Source organism: Podarcis filfolensis (genome assembly GCF_964270895.1).
Source record: "Podarcis filfolensis genome assembly, chromosome: 16".
NCBI lineage: Eukaryota > Metazoa > Chordata > Lepidosauria > Squamata > Lacertidae > Podarcis > Podarcis filfolensis.
In genome coordinates, this window is record NC_139620.1 from 35,340,146 (window position 1) to 35,356,500 (window position 16,355).

At 43.7% G+C, this 16,355-nt stretch overlaps 1 protein-coding gene and 1 long non-coding RNA gene across 3 annotated transcripts in view; one reads left to right on the forward strand and one right to left on the reverse strand.

The window, feature by feature from the left end:
* Positions 1-16,355, forward strand: part of LOC310751040 (transmembrane protein 132D-like) — a 441,722-nt gene that overhangs the window by 178,522 nt on the left and 246,845 nt on the right. The window lies entirely within an intron of this gene.
* Positions 2,346-16,231, reverse strand: LOC310751514. Its single transcript, XR_014542581.1, has 2 exons — positions 16,083-16,231; positions 2,346-2,572 (listed from the first exon to the last, which is right to left on the reverse strand). It is a non-coding gene; the product is annotated as an uncharacterized lncRNA (long non-coding RNA).

A 16,355-nucleotide genomic window follows, 5' to 3' on the forward strand; every position in this document is an offset into this window, starting at 1 on the left:
ACTTTATATGCCCTGAACTTCATCTTGTGGGTCTTTGGACCACAATAAAGTATTTGTTGTTGTTATTCAGGCATGCAACAACAACAACAACATTCAGGCATTACCTCCCGACACGCACAGGGCGCCATATAACTACAGTTTGCCCTGGTGCGTTCGGGAAGTTTGAGAAAGCGTTCTGTGTGCCAGTCACAAAGTGGCTGGATGTGGCATGAGAACAAATGGTTGTTGCGGGACATGACATAACACGAAAGAGCACAAAAAGAGACAGGGCCACAAAATGGTGTAGGAAAGTCTCCCATGCGGTGCATCCCCAGCCAATGGGATAAAAGACACCTACACAAGCCAGTCTCAGTTAGAAGCTCTTTGGGCTTCTGCTCAAAACAGATGAGAGGGTGGGCATCCAAACCTGGCATCTGATGAAATCTGGGTGTCTCTAAAGTGTGGGCCAGCACAAACAGGAACTGAGCAGAAAGAGCAAACACTCTTTTGTGCATTGACCATTTTCGAGGGGACATATATTTTGAGGTCTTTTGTGTACTGGAAGGATCACTGTCACCTGCAAGTGTCACATTGCAACCTGAGGCAAATCTTACTTGGACCACATCATACATTGAAACAGCCATACCTTCCCCTAAATAATTTTGGGAGCTGTAGTTTTGCCAAGGGTGCCGAGCATTGTTAGGAGACTCATATTCTGCTCTCAGAGCTCAAATTCCCAGTTTCCTAGGAAGAAGGAATGATTTTTAGACCACTCTGAAAATCATGGAAGGGAAATAGGGGGGTCTGCTTTCAGCAACCTTAGCAAACCACAGCTCCCAGGATTTGGAGGAAGCCAAAGTATATCTTGCAGATGGGGCCTTAGAGAAGCTTGCCCTGCAAATCTTTGAGAACCAGGATTTAAATGGCAGCGGGGAAGCTGGGCCAAAGGGAAATGCAACTGCTTGATGTGGCCTTGATTTACCCTCGCCATCATTTATTTTTATCGCTTGCGCAGTTAGCAGCGTGTATTTCTCGTTTCCGAAACTTGCCTTTAAATTATTTAACGTCCAGCACTGAGTGGAAGGAGCTCTATGACTTACAGCCTCGTTCGCTAACCTGTTGCAACTGCGGCTATGTCCCAGCAGGGATCTCCGGAGTGCCGTAATCCCCAAACCGAGTGCCAGTTCCTTGGCTCAACGATTCGTTCGGCATAAATAAAAGCCTAATGGCACCAATAATCATATTATGTGGCTTCCTGGTGTTCATTAAAATGTTTCATAAACACTGGCCTGTATCATACATCATAGTTAATGTTGCTGGGTTGTCTTTTTTCCCCTGTGGTTTTTATGCCCTTGTAGTTTTGTCCAAGGGAGATTGCAGCCAGAGAAGAGAGGAATTCTCCATTCTGAGGAAATGTGTAAGATATTGGCAATGCCCATTTTTTTTATCCACTTAAAATTGCCCAATCCTCTTTGCAAAGCAAACACTTCAAGGTATTGTAATGTTATAGTTGTGAGCTTCAAGGCTAGACTTATTATTCGGAGAAATAATAAGAGTTGGAAGGGGCCACAAGGGTCATCTAGTCCAACCCCCTGCAATGCAGCAATCTTTCGCCCAACGTGGGATTCAAAGCCACAACCCTGAAATTCAGAGTCCCGCATTCTACTGATTGAGCTATCTCAGTTCTTCTTATTTCTTATTATTTATTAAATTTACTAGTCACTATTTTGCCATTGCAAGTCAAAGCAACTCACAATATTTTAAGCAAACAACACATACCCTAAACTATATACACATACATTATATACCGGTATATGACAATTCTATTTTTTAAAAAACAGAAACAAACCTACATTAAAACATCCAACCCATGCAAAAAGGCCACAGATAGTTAAAAGCCAGAGGCTTGATTAAAAAGGAATGTTTTTGCCTGACACTTGAAAATATGTAACAATGTTACTGGATGAACCTCCCAGAGGGAGAGCATTCTACAAGCAGGGAGCCACCACTGAAAAGGCCCGTTCTAATGTTGCTTGTTACTTTCAACATGTTGCTTGTTACTTTCAACATGAAAAAAACTTCAGCAGAAAAGGGCCAAAGTTTGATTTGTTTCTGAAAGGTGCTTCAAAATAATGAATATATATTTTTGTTTGTTTCTTTGTGAGGATGCACATCCTCATGTCTCAGTGATGTCTATGCTGACATGGTTATCTCCACAGAACAGAGATGGCAGACTGTCCAAGGACGTGTGTGGCGATCACACAGGGTCCCCGGACGTTTCACTGTCTATTCATCCCTGTGCCACCACTTTATTTCTCACTGCCACCACCCAGGCCCTACCTGGTACAATACTGAGTCCAGTCAGGTTTAAATTGGAACATAAACTTCTGTTTATTTATTGCAGTTTAACAAGCGTGTGGTTTCATAAACGGTATCGGTCAATTACAATCATGGGGTGCCTATCCAGACCTATAACTTCCGCTACCTGCTGTCACTCACTAAACCACCTCTCAGATATTTACTTGTCTTCCTAGCCCCTAACTGCTCCTGACTCAGCTTATTTCTCTACACTAACTCAACCTCCCCACAGACTCTATCCCAATTCACTCCCACTCCAACCAACCACCCAACTCCCAACGAACTCCTCTCTGCGCCCCTCCCAGAGTTGGTTTTATAGTCCCTCTGACTCCACCCCCCTGGGTTCTGATTGGGGAACTTGTTTAACTACTTCACCTCCAGCACTCTCATATGTTAATGTCACAACATGTTCTGTGGAAAGGGTAAAAGAGTATTGGGAAATGATCCATAACAAATTAGAAAAAAATTCTTAAAAGTACTCCCCCCCCCCCCCAAAAAAAACCCCAGAGTCCTTTCTGTTGGGGATAACTCAGACTGAAATTCCCAGATGTCAAAAAAGGTTATTTCTGTATGCTACTACTGCAGCCCGTGTTTTCTTAGCCCCCAAATGGAAAACGAGCAAGGTCCCAACTAAGGAAGAATGGCAACTTAAGCTAACAAAATATGCACAGCTTGCAGACTTAACATATAGAATAAGAGAACAAGAAGAACATACGTTTAAAGAAGATTGGAAAATGTTTATTGAATATATGGGAAATAATTGTGTACAGCTGAAAACGCTGGCAGCATTAAGATAAAATCAACAGTGTAATAAGTTTTGATGGATGCAATAACGGAATACTGAATGGTATAGTTTTTGTAAAATATGAAGAGATTCATGATATGTAAAATGAACCATGGAAAGAGGAGAAGGGAAGTCATTGATATCTTAGGGATGTAAAATGAGTATCTTAAATTGTAAAACAGAAAACTTAATATAAATTATATGCAAAAAGAAAAAGAAGGAAGGACGTGCTCTGTGGAGAGCTGGCTTTAAACACCTGGCCTCTTGGCAGACCAATTCTGTATTACAGTGAAGGCTGGCAACATCAGCAATGGCAATCCCTGGACGAAGGGTCAGCAAACTTTTTCAGCAGGGGGCCGGTCCACTGTCCCTCAGACCTTTTGGGGGGCCGGACTATATTTTGGGAAAAAAATAAATGAACAAATTCCTATGCCCCATAAATAACCCAGAGATGCATTTTAAATAAAAGGACACATTCTACTCATGTAAAAACACGCTGATTCCTGGACCGTCCGTGGGCTGGATTTAGAAGGCGATTGGGCCGGATCCATGCCTTGGACGGACAGTCAGGTCATGCATCCGCAGTAATGACCAGAGGAGGAATGACTGCTGGGAGGAGCACAAAGAGAGAAAATGCCGTGGTGCATCAGCAACAGCACAATCGGATGCCTCCATCTGCCCCAGCTCCACCAGTCTCTACAGCCACAGCCGGTGCAGTCTCTCTCCAACCATTTGACTTCACCCCAAAGGTGTTCTCCTCCTCCAAGACTGCCGGAAACCAACAACTGTTGCGTTCTTTGGCTTGTGTGTTTGCCACCCTGGACTCCTTTGGGAGGAAGAACAGGATACAAATGTAATTAATAATATGTGAGCATTTTCTGCCTGGTTTGTCTTTCGCTTCAGTCTGGCGGCATCTTCCATGGATTCAATTATTTGCCACGGTGCCTGCAAGGCACTACCGTGGGACTCTCCTCTGAGCCTCTCTCATTACAAGCACGATTAGCAGCAGCAGTTACTCCTCTCTGGTTCCTTGTTCAAACCTTGTTTGAAGAGTTAAGGACATATCGATTAGCGGCTGTTTGGTGTGTGTTGGGGGGTGGCCTTTGGAAAGTCAGGCAGATTTCCCTTCGCACTGCCAAGCACGCTAGCAGAAGAAAAAGGTTGCATTTTCTTTTCTTCTGTGCTGAAGCTGACACAAATGAATGCCGGTGACAGAAACTGGGCCAGTTTTTGTGCATCTATTTGGGATGCAAAATCCATCGGAGATATTGATAATTCTCTTGCACGAGGGAGCAGGGACCAATGTGGGGTTTAAGCTCAGTGGAAGAGATGCGCTTTGCATACAGAAAGCCCCAGGTCCAGTTTGTGGAATCTGCAATTAAAGGGGTGTCATCTAGCAGGTGATTAGAACCTGAGTCCTGCAGAGCCATCGTTTCACATCAGAGTAGATAATACTGTGCTTGATGGACCAGTGGCTCAGCAAAAAGTAGCATTATATGCTCAGAAGGTGTTTTAGCTCAGTGGTAATAATAATAATAATAATAATAATAATAATAATAATAATAATAATAATATAAAAAAAATAATAATTTATTTGTAGCCCGCCCTCCCCGGCTGGAGCCAGGCTCAGAGCAGCTTACATTGTATAAATAACACAGTATACATAAAAACAGGCATCAATTAATTAAAATACATCTTAAAATTAATTCAGACAAATTAAAATCTGGACAAATGCCAGTTATCAGGTTAAGATTGAGAGCGGTTAATACTTGCCAGGTAGAGCATCTTTCTTGCATGCACAAGGTCCCAGGTTGTTGTTGTTGCTATTATTATTTTGTTTGTAATATTGTGCTAACAAATATATATATATTTCCTATTTAGGGAAGCTTTTAATGTTTGATGTATTAGAGGATTTTAATATTTTTCTGGAAGCCGCCCAGAGTGGCTGGGGAAGCCCAGCCAGATGGGCGGGGTACAAATAATAAATTATTATTATTATTATTATTATTATTATTATTATTATTATTATTACTATTATTAACATATGGAAGAAGAAAAAGAAGAAATAATACGTATATAGTAACAGAAAACCACAATCAGGTCACATTACAAATATAACAACCACCAGAGCATGAGTTAATAAGAGCCATCCAGATGTCCAAATAGGTAACTGCACAAATTTGACATCTATATGAAATATGTTTAAAGGTAACCAGGGCATTAAGGTCTTCAGACTATTGCATAATAGACGGTTGGCATTTATCCTTCCAGGCTCAAAGTACAAGTCTCTTGGCAATCACAGGGGCTTGCGAATCCACTTTTGTTTTCCTGCTATTAATCCCCACATGACAGAAAAATCATTTGAATGTATACAAACACCTGCAAATATCAAGGATTTCACCAATGCAAAATTGAGGGGGATAACAACTTCAGACCAAAAAGAATGTTTTGCTAGTGGGGCCGACATAATATGTCCCAATGAGGTTAAATTTCTGGTATCTCCTGGTTCGATGTTTCTCCCTCTCTCATTGTTAATGTTTAGGAAGAACTTTAAAACATTCCTGTTTACCCACAAATTTGATGGCTGAAAGATATGGTTCCTGGAAATTCTTAACTTTTTATCTGTGAGGCTATGTGATTCTTTTTAGATGCTCTTAAAGGTAAAGGTAAAGGGACCCCTGACCATTAGGCCCAGTCGCGGACAACTCTGGGATTGTGGCGCTCATCTCACTTTATTGGCCAAGGGAGCCGGCGTACAGCTTCCAGGTCATGTGGTCAGCATGACTAAGCCACTTCTGGCAAACCAGAGCAGCGCACAGAAATGCCGTTTACCTTCCCGCCAGAGCGGTACCTATTTATCTACTTGCTGTTTGACGTGCTTTCGAATTGCTAGGTTGGCAGGAGCAGGGACCGAGCAACGGGAGCTCACCCTGTCGCGGGGATCCGAACCGCTGAACTTCTGATCGGCAAGCCCTAGGCTCTGTAGTTTAGACCACAGTGCCACCCGAGTCCCTTAGATGCTCTTAGGTGTTCTTAAATGTTGTGAGATATTTTTAAAAGGTCACATCCACTCCTTACATTTAAAGCACATCCACCCCAATAAAAGAATCACCCCTTTGAAAAAAACAACAACCCAAAAAACCAGTCCATGGATTAGTTACAAAGTGACTGATAATGGAAAACTGGGTGGGTGCGGGAATGGAATGGAGTATCCTGGGAAATGACATAGCTGACTGGCTGAAAACCTGAAGAGAAGTGATTGATACGGCCACATTTTATTTCGGGTTCCACTTATGGAGTGCAAGTGTTGCTGTCGTTATTGCTGCTGCTGCTACAACATCAGTAGTGCTGTTCATGTTCACTTCAATGGGTCTTCTACAAAACAATGCCCTTTGTTTCCTGATTGAAAGGCTTCCTTCACAGGGATGCTTAACCTCCTAAGTCTATTTGTCAGAACTAGCACTTAATACCTCAGTGTAATGGATAGGATCTTCTTTCTCCCCCTGCAGTAAATCAAAGGTGACATTTTGGCAATCCTTCATTAGATAAAGCCCTTGTTTTGGATGGCTCTTAATGTAACCTGGTGTACTGAGAGATGGCATTATAAGAAAAGGATTCTTCCAGCCTTCGATTTCTCAAGTCACGTGGATGCTTCAAGTTGTGTAAACAACTCGGGGACATTTGACGGAGTCGAATGCTGGAAGATTCAAAGCAGATAGGACAGCACTTAGCTAAACTGTAAAATTCACTCTCAAGAGGCAGGGCCAAATTTATGTATAAGCTAAACAAGCTATAGCTTAGGGCCCCACTCTCTTGGGGGCCCAAAAAAAATTTAAAGGAAAAAAACTGGATGTACATTTCCAAAATATAAGATAACAAATAAATAAAATAAAACCTACATACAGCAACAGTGTTTTGTGTTGTGTAGGCTCCTATGATGTAAGTAATGGGCCCCGTCTGCTAGCCTGCTCCCTAAAATATCACTGATTTGCTCATTTCTATATAAAGTGTACCTTGGTTCTCAAGCTTAATAATTATTTCACTGTTAATATACCTCTTCTTAATTGTATTTCACTGTTAATATACTTCTTCTTAATTGTATTTCAGTTCAACAATTACTTTGATAAAATACACATTTTGTTATGTGCAAATGGCTTTAGATACCTATGAGGTCCTTAAATTACCATGTAGCATATATTCAACACAAAAAAACAGTGACCATTTGTTGTTGACAAAGGACAGCTGGACATATAAAGGGCCCCATTACCTTCAGTAGCTTAGGGCCTCCTCAAGAGGCCACCTGGCAAGAGGCCACCAATTGGGATGGCTTCTAAAGAAGATGAGACTTATCCACAGAGGACCAAGGCAACCAGTGGCTGCTAGCCATGATGTCTGTGCTTTTCCTCCACCATTGGAGGCAACCATGCTTCTGAAAACCAGTTGCTGGAAACTGCAGGAGGGCAGAGTGCTTTCATGGCAGGCTTGCCATAGGCACCTGGTGTCAGTATTTTCATTCTCTCCTGTTCTGAGTGTGTGACTATTAGATCACGTGCTCTGTGTGTTTACATTCCATGATTTGGAAGCATGAGAACGGAAGACACAGTGTACCACTTCCGCTCTCTTTGTTCTGACTCTTGTTTCTCTCTCGGTGGAGAAGAGAGACACACCATGATTCCTCTATTCTTTATTTGGATCCTGTAAATAAATAACTCAACTCAGATGCCCCGCGTCTGCAGTCTCAGCTTCTGCTAGGACTCTGCTGTTTAATGGGATCCTCTTAATTGAGGGTCCTGGTTGCACACGGGCACTCAGGGCACACCAAGGGTTAATTTAGAGGGAGGGGTGTAACCCAAGTCCTAGCCATAGCCCTGGGATCACGTCAGACTGTCTGGGGCCAATCGCCTGGGGGTGGCGTGATCCCAGGAGCTGTTAAGAACGACAGCACAATGTAATTGGGGGAACTTGCTTCGCACTGCCAAACACCCGCCCCCTCCCTTTCTGTTAGGCAGTGTTGCTTTGGCCTTGCTTTGGTTTGGGTCGCCTGTTTTGGAACAGGGGCTGGGTAGGAATTTTTTTCCCATTTGGCAGATTCGCTATAGCCACTTGGTTTTCACCTACCCCCTCAGCAATCGACACAACTTGTAAGGTGGTGGTTAGTCATTGGCTCATTGAAAGGTGGGGGGGGGGGGAGGTGACTTCCGGTTGGTTGCCCTGTTATGGCGGACGGGAGCTCTTTCGGCTGAAAGAGCCCCTGCGTTGTGAAGAGAGGGGTGACCACAAGAGCGATGCGGTACCCCGGAAAAAAACTCAGATTGAGCGTAGTGAGGGCTTGGTGTCCCTTTTAGACTACCAATCAGAAAGGTTGAGTCAATTATAGTTTGGAGCCAATTCCTAAGCCAATATCACTCACATGGTTGTATTAAATAAAGTTGTGGCCAAGATTTGCCCAAGATATAAACTAAAATAAGTGTCAGTGTGAAGTTATTTCAAGGGGGGTGGGATCCAGGGGGCCTCAAAGCACAACTACATGCATGCATTTTCGGATGCATGTCATGCTTAGACGTCTGGAAGGGTGAATGCTGTGCTATGTGCTCTGGACCGGTGCCAGGAGAGGGCCATCTCCCACTGAGAAGCACCAATACCTGGTTGGCCACTGTGAAGACAGGATGATGATCTAGTTGGCCAACTGAGCTGATGGAGCAAGCTCGTCTTGTGTCCTTACTCCTGGAGGGTCATTTTAAAAACTCAGATCCGTCAGCCTTTGGGTTTGAATATGCCTGTCACATAGAAACTCTGGGTAAGGAATGCCAGTCCTGCAGGAATGCTGGCATCAGCACCTGGCACTCTTGGGCAGTTGCTGGCTGGACACTGATGCTTCTTTGGCTGCTCAGCCAGCCATTCCTCCCAGCTGTGGTCTTCTCTGATAGCATTGGCTGGGTCTGCAAAGCCGTTCTTCATTTTTAATTTCCCATAATGCCCAGATGTACATTTTTTTATCTTTTAGTTCTTTGTGGGTTTATTCTGTGTAATAAACAAAATCTGCCCTTATTCCCTTATGGGGGACACAAGAGCCCTTATAGAGTCCTTTGTAGGTTCTCCATCAGTCGGAGAAAATAACAGAGGCCAATCAGAGAATATTGAGAAGCAAAGCAGCTTGTAAGCTTGATCTTTATTGAACTGTTGCAACAGGGTGCTCCTCTCACACGCAGGGAAGGAGGAGGACCCAGAACCAAGGTGTGCCTGCCCTTATATAGACATTTTAAATTCCCTGCCCTGGAGCTCAAGACCACCCCTTCATACATCCTACATACATCACAGAAGGGGTGTAACCCAAGACCACCCCCCACAAACAACATACCTACATCACATAAAAGGCAGTCTACAACAGAAATTTGAATGTTGTTGTTTTTTCTGTCTGCCAGGTTATCTGATAATGCCTTATCTGATTGCCTTTCCTGGTAGTCTGGCCATTCCTTTGAGATGGTGATTACCCAATTCCTGAGACAATGGGAAGGTTCCCTCACCCCCTCCCTCCTTGCAGAGCAAACATTTGGTCAGTTTGGGAGTCAAAATGGCTTCAGGGCGGTCTTACTGGGCTGCTCCAGACATGTACGTTCTTGGTTGGTACATTTATGAATATTATATATATATATATATATATATATATATATATATATATATATATAAGACCCAAATTTTTTTTATTTCATCTGCAACATGCTATTGATACAAATTAGGGGTAGATTTATACTGGACCATCCATATCTCACTCTGCTTTCCTAGTTGCTCTACGGTGCTTCTCCAGTGTCAAGACATTTTTGCCATCTGGTGGGGCACTCTTGTGCTATATGTCAACAAAAGTAAGATTAAAAGAAATAAACCAGAACATTTGCGATATGAAAGGCTACAAGATTTCAGCAGGATGTTACGAGACAGGCACTGATTAAAAATGAAACGGTATGTCCGCCCCCTAACCTTTGCAGGCGTAGGAAGTGGGACTGAGAATAACACAGCCCTGATAATAATAATTTATTATTTCTACACCTCCCGTCTGGCTGGGTTTCTCCAGCCATTCTGGGCGGCTTTCAACAGAACATTAAAAACATAATAAAACTTCAAACATAAAAACTTCCCTAAACAGGGCTGCTTTCAGATGTCTTCTAAAAGTCAGATAGTTGTTTATTTCCTTGACATCTGATGGGAGGGTGTTCCACAGGGCTGGCGCCACTACCGAGAAGGCCCTCTGCCTGGAAGATTGTTGCGCAAAGAAAAAAAAAAGTACATTGTCAATACAAAAGCCCCTGTGAAACTGAAGAGATAGAATCAATAAGTCATGTTCTTATATAGTGTAAATTTTATCTTGCTTCCTTCGGATCAGAACACATCCACCTCTTCCAAGGTGCCTAAATATTCTGCTGCTGCATGTAAAACTCACCTGGGCCAAATTTTAGCAAATTTATAAGTTTGCTTTCTGCGCCTGGTGTTCTATAATGTGATACAGTTACTAGTAATTTTATGGTCATGGTTCTTTACAGTGGTGCCTCGCAAGACAAAATTAATTCGTTCCGCGAGTTGTGTCGTCTTGCGATTTTTTTGTCTTGCGGAGCACGGATTCGCTGGGTATTAACGGCTTTAAGAAAAAGGAAGCAAACGCGCAAGACGTTTTCGTCTTGCGAAGCAAGCCCATAGGGAAAATTGTCTTGTGAAGCAACGCAAAAAACGAAAAACCCTTTCGTCTTGCGTGTTTTTCATTTTGCGAGGCATTCGTCTTGTGAGGTACCACTGTATTTGGTTTGGTTTGATATATTTTGGCAAAATTTCTTTTTTGAATACCGGTAAATAAAGAGTGATGATTTGATTGTTCTATCCCTGTATTCACCTGCATGAATCAGGGCACTGATGATCATGACTGAGACAAACATGAAGCTGTAAGCAAGGCTCTGTTCCCTGCATGCGGTTGTAATTAAGCATATTGAGAGTCCCATTGTGGAACGCTGCATTTGAGTTACTGGGGTGGGTGGGTGGGAATGCGAGCTCCTTTTTACACCACAAAGGCTGAATCATTTGCTGGGCTTCAAGTCAGGACAATCCGCCTTTTCCAGATTGCAGGAAATAAACTGATACCCACACAAAATAGCTGAGTGTGGTGTAGTGGTTAAGAGCGGTAGTCTCGTAATCTGGTGAACTGGGTTTGATTCCCCGCTCCTCCACACGCAGCTGCTGGGTGACCTTGGGCTAGTCACACTTCTTTGAAGTCTCTCAGCCTCACTCACCCCACAGAGTGTTTGTTGTGGGGGAGGAAGGGAAAGGGGATTGTTAGCCACTTTGAGACTCCTTCAGGTAGTGATAAAGCGGGATATCAAATCCAAACTCTTCTTCTTCTTCTCTTTAAGCCAAGGGCAGCCATTTTCTGCCTGAGGGCTGTCTTCCCTTCTGGGCAACCTTGTAGGTGGGCAAGAGTGGGCAGAGCAACGAAAGTAACTTATATCTCTGTACCTAGCCTAGTTTCTATGGATCCACAATATTTTTCTATGGATCCAATATTTTTATTGGGTATGCTTCTTGGCCCTTTTGGCTAATATCAAGTGCAGCACATGCAAACATGATGCAAACTGGGTACAGACTGATCCGCCCAACCCTACTTTGGTCTAATATGTGGTGGCTAAAAGTTCCCCCACCATCTTTTCTCCCTTAAAAAAAGCAAAAACAAAACTCAGTTGTGTCCCATTGTGTTCATAGTGGAAAATGAGGTTCTCCCTGTGATCCTGGACCCTTCATCTTGTCTCTTCGGGGTTGGGAGATTAATGCCTTGGACTGCATCCAGACTGTCACTATTTTGCAGGAAATGTAAGTGCTCTATCATCCTAGTGCAACAAATCCATTGGGGGGGAAATGACTTTCTGCGGTTAGTGATGGAAAATGCACCGAAATGTGTGAGATGAATTGATAATTTATATGAAAATGTATAAGCACCCGAGAAAGCAAATCAGGATAAATTTGGGAAGAGTGCTCATTGTTGTGTAACTTTTCTGAAAACAAATAATGATGAACTCTCAATTATGACTGGACATAGTTTAACCACTGCGTAAGCTTTGTGCAAGCAAATCAGAACAAATGTTCAGTAAAGACCAGACGTAGCCTAGCTGCCATGTAAGCTTTGTGCAAGCAAGTCCAGCTAAAGGCTAAATAAGCAGGCTATCTGGAGGAGCCCTGGAAATGCACAGATTCTATGGATTGAACCTGATACCTTCCACTTTTGAAGTGTCTGCTCTACTGCTGAACCACAATCCTAGGCCGTCGTCTTAGGAGTGAGGACCTTCTGGTTTGGTTCACCTGTTGCCCTTGATCCTCTTCTTATTTGATTCCTCTGTCATCCTTGATCCTCATGTTCACGGCTTCATAATAATAATCTGAGCCATGTCAGACCTGTTCACTGACCCCTTATGCCTGTCCTCCACGGCAGTTTGTTTGAAGATCCTTAAGGGCCTGAGAGTCAATAAAAGGTAGACTCAGTTGCTGCGAACATGACATTTAGATGAAGAAGGCCCTACCGGGCTCCTCAGTTGTCATTATAAAGATGAAAGTTGTTTCAGCTGGATTTTTTTTTTTGTATGCTCTGCAAAGAAAAGAAAAGAAAAGAAAAGAAAAGAAAAGAAAAGAAAAGAAAAGAAAAGAAAGTGGATTTCTTGGGAGCAGACTTTAGATAGTAGATAAGCATGGAACTCATCAGAGATACCATGAGTAGCTACTGCAAGGCAGTGTTAAGCTGTACATAATTTGTATGACGAACTACTGGGCATGAAAATCTGTGCAAACAGTATGGCCAGTGGTCAAGGCTGATGTCCAGCAGCACCTGGAGAGCCACAGATTCCCCATCCCTGTATTACATGGTTTTTGTAATGGTATATGGAAAGTACTCTGGACTGGGGTTGCAAGAAAGCATTGTTTTGCATTCTGCCCTGTATTTATCACATCCAGCCCTGCTTCTGTTCCGCTGCAATTCATCTTCTGCCCAAAATCACATTTCTTATCTTGCTGCAGAGTGCAGTGAAATTATGTAACTCATGTAATTGCTTATGTAACTTGTGTAATTTATTATGTAACATGTAAATTACATTGTCATCACATTATTCCACCCTGTTTACTTCAGTGCAAAGGAAATGCAATGCAAATAGTGACCACGGGGAAGTAACTGATTACATATCAATAACTGCCAGTACCAGTTGTATACATTGGATTGATTTCCGTTACAGATATGAGACAAATAAGTGCATACTGGCAATTTCTGCTCCTGCTTTTGTTGGAACTCTCCAACATCCCTATTTTGAAAAGTCGAAAATGCTATAACACGCTTGTTGCTGTTTTTGTTGTCAACCGCTATTGTGCAGCATGGAAGACTTTGCTCAGATCATCTTTGCATGCCCTCAACAGCTTGCTTTCCACTGATTTCAAATCCAGGAGTAGCTTTGCAAGACAGGGTTAAAGATATATGTGGGGGGGGGGTATAACAAGACAGAGGCAGAAGTCCAGGTCTCTACTCAGCAGAATGAGAGAAGGGTCTTCAAATACAAGGCTGGCTTGTTGCATTATGGACAGTGGTGGCTGGTGCCCATTGTGGCTGGTAGGGCAGAAGTCAGGGATCCCCAACAGTAGGTGGAGGCAGAGCCAAGGAAAAGCAGAGCCAGCTAATTCCAGTTTTGTCCCAGCCTGCTCTTCCCTGCTGAGTTCTACAAGAGCAGTGCTGAGACATGTCATGCCCAACCCTGGACTGGTTGTAAGTCCGAAGGCAGGCAGGAGGAGCTTGGTGGAGCAATGTCCCATTTGCCCTAATGGAGCAGCCTCTGGAGTAAGGGAAATTGCACATATTGCTATTTCCATTGCGGAGTGGGGAGAGATAAGATCATTAGTGAAGACCTGACATTCCGCAATGGTGCCACTGTCTGTGAGAGGTGGCAAAGTGAAAATGACTGCATCTTTGTGATGAACTGCTGGGCCTAAGCTGTTACCCCTTTTCCCCCATCATAAGAGACACTTCAGGAAGTAGCTTAAAGTGTAAGCTAGCCCTTAGGTTAGGCTGGTTGCCCCCTCCCCGCTTAAAGTGTTGCATTTGCAGTTGCCTCTGACAACGTGTCACACCGAAAGGCCTTGTCATGAGCAATGAGCGCCTGAGATGAGCAATTTTTTTTTTGAAAAGGACTTGAAATCTTGACTGGCTCTGACGAAACCCTGAGTGCTTTGTTTGACAGGTTACAGTTTGCCGATTCCCAGCTGTACCGTCTTAGCAGTGGGAATGAACCTCCATCGCTCGGTGGCCACCCCTGCCAGCACTCTTGTTTGTGCAGCACTACGGAAAATGACATCTTGGGCCCGAATGAAATGTCAACTTGGAAACCACTCCAGGCACTCTTTCAACTAGCCTTAGATCAGTGATTCCTAAATAGCTTCTGCATCCCTTCTCTCTCTGGAAAAAAAGAAAGAAACCAGAAGAGCTTTTCACTAGCAAAGGTGCTAGAGAATAATAAGGTGAATTTATTAAGGATGTTCACTGGATTTGGATGAACCCTGAGCAAAATTCTGGTGCTTCAGAAGGATTTAGGGCTTACAGGGTGACACAAGGTGAAACGTTGACCCCTGAAGTGCTTTGTTGTGCCTCACCGATCCAGACATTTGTTTGTTTGCTTGCTTGTTTTTAAATGTGGCTCGCAAGTGTCTGCTGAGAAGGGGGATCAAGCCCCAGAGCTGTGGGGCTGGGATGGGGGAGAGAGAGCTCTGTTGTGACTGGCAGCTCAAGCAAATAAGCAAACCCCTTTTATAGTCCACAAATATAAACTTTTTAAAGGTGCCTTGCACAAAAGGCCTTGGACTTATTCATCTGCAAATAACGTTTATTGGGGTGGGGGGTGGGGAAACACAGTTGTGATTTTCAGATTAATTGCCCACAAAACACCAGAGGATATTAAGTGATTACTTTTTACCCATCCCAGAACAATAAAGGCTGCAGTCATGGGAGAAGACACTGTAAGTGTCCTTCTGAAATTTGAAATGATCCATGTTCTCAGCATGGGCAGCTTTGCTTGCAAATTCTATCCAATTTTACCCTGGATTTTTAAAAATTAGACCTCTATCCCTCCCTCTCCCTCTCTCTTTCTCACTGCCCTCCTCTTCTCTCCATTTCAAAAAAATGCCTAGCCCAAATGTCCCTTGACTTACTTGTCTGTAGTTTGGCAGGCTTTATCCACTCTGCAAGGCATAACATGCCTGCAAATTTCAGCCAAGTCTGCCAAAAAGGAACAGAGTTATATCTATTGTAAAACTTCGCAATGGCAAATGAGGGACAAAAGGGACTCAAGTGGAGCCCAAGCTGAACCAAGCAGCTTACAGATCACCTCTTAACAAGGCCAACTGTTTCCCAATGAATCCCTGAACTGATTAAGAGCTCAGCCAAAAATCCAATGACATTCTGGCTCAGTTCGACACTAGGTTACCAAGGATATATCACTAGGGTCTCCACCACCACTGCTACAGAGCTTTCCCTTCACACTTGACTTGCTGCCAGTGCCGTAGTGTGGAGGGGGGCAGGGGGGCCATGTCCCCAGGTGTAATATTCAGAGAAGGCGTTGTGGCGATCACACAGGGTCCCCAGACGTTTTACCATCTATTGATCCCTGTGCCACCACTTTATTTCCCGCTGCCACCACCCAGGCCCTACCTGGTACAATACTGAGCCCATTCAGGGTTAAATTGGAACATAAACTTCTGTTTATTTTTTGCAGTTTAACAAGCATGTGGTTTCATAAACGGTCTCAGTCAATTACAATCATGGGGTGCCTATCCAGACCTATAACTTCCGCTACCTGCTCTCACTCACTAAACCACCTCTCAGATATTTACTTGTCTTCCTACCTCCTAACTGTTCCTGACTCAGCTTATTTCTCTACACTAACTCAACCTACCCACAGACTCTATCCCAATTCACTCCCACGCCAACCAACCACCCAACTCCCAACGAACTCCTCTCTTCGCCCCTCCCAGAGCTGGTTTTATAGTCCCTCTGACTCCACCCCCCTGGGTTCTGATTTGGTAACCTGTTCAACTATTTCACCTCCAGCACTCTCATATGTTAATGTCACAGGCGTAACCAGGCCCCCCCCCCCAGCACTGCCTTCTGTGGGGATCCCTGCCCCGTCCTGGTGATGGCAGCAGAGCAGCCCAGGCCCACAATGAGTGGGCATGG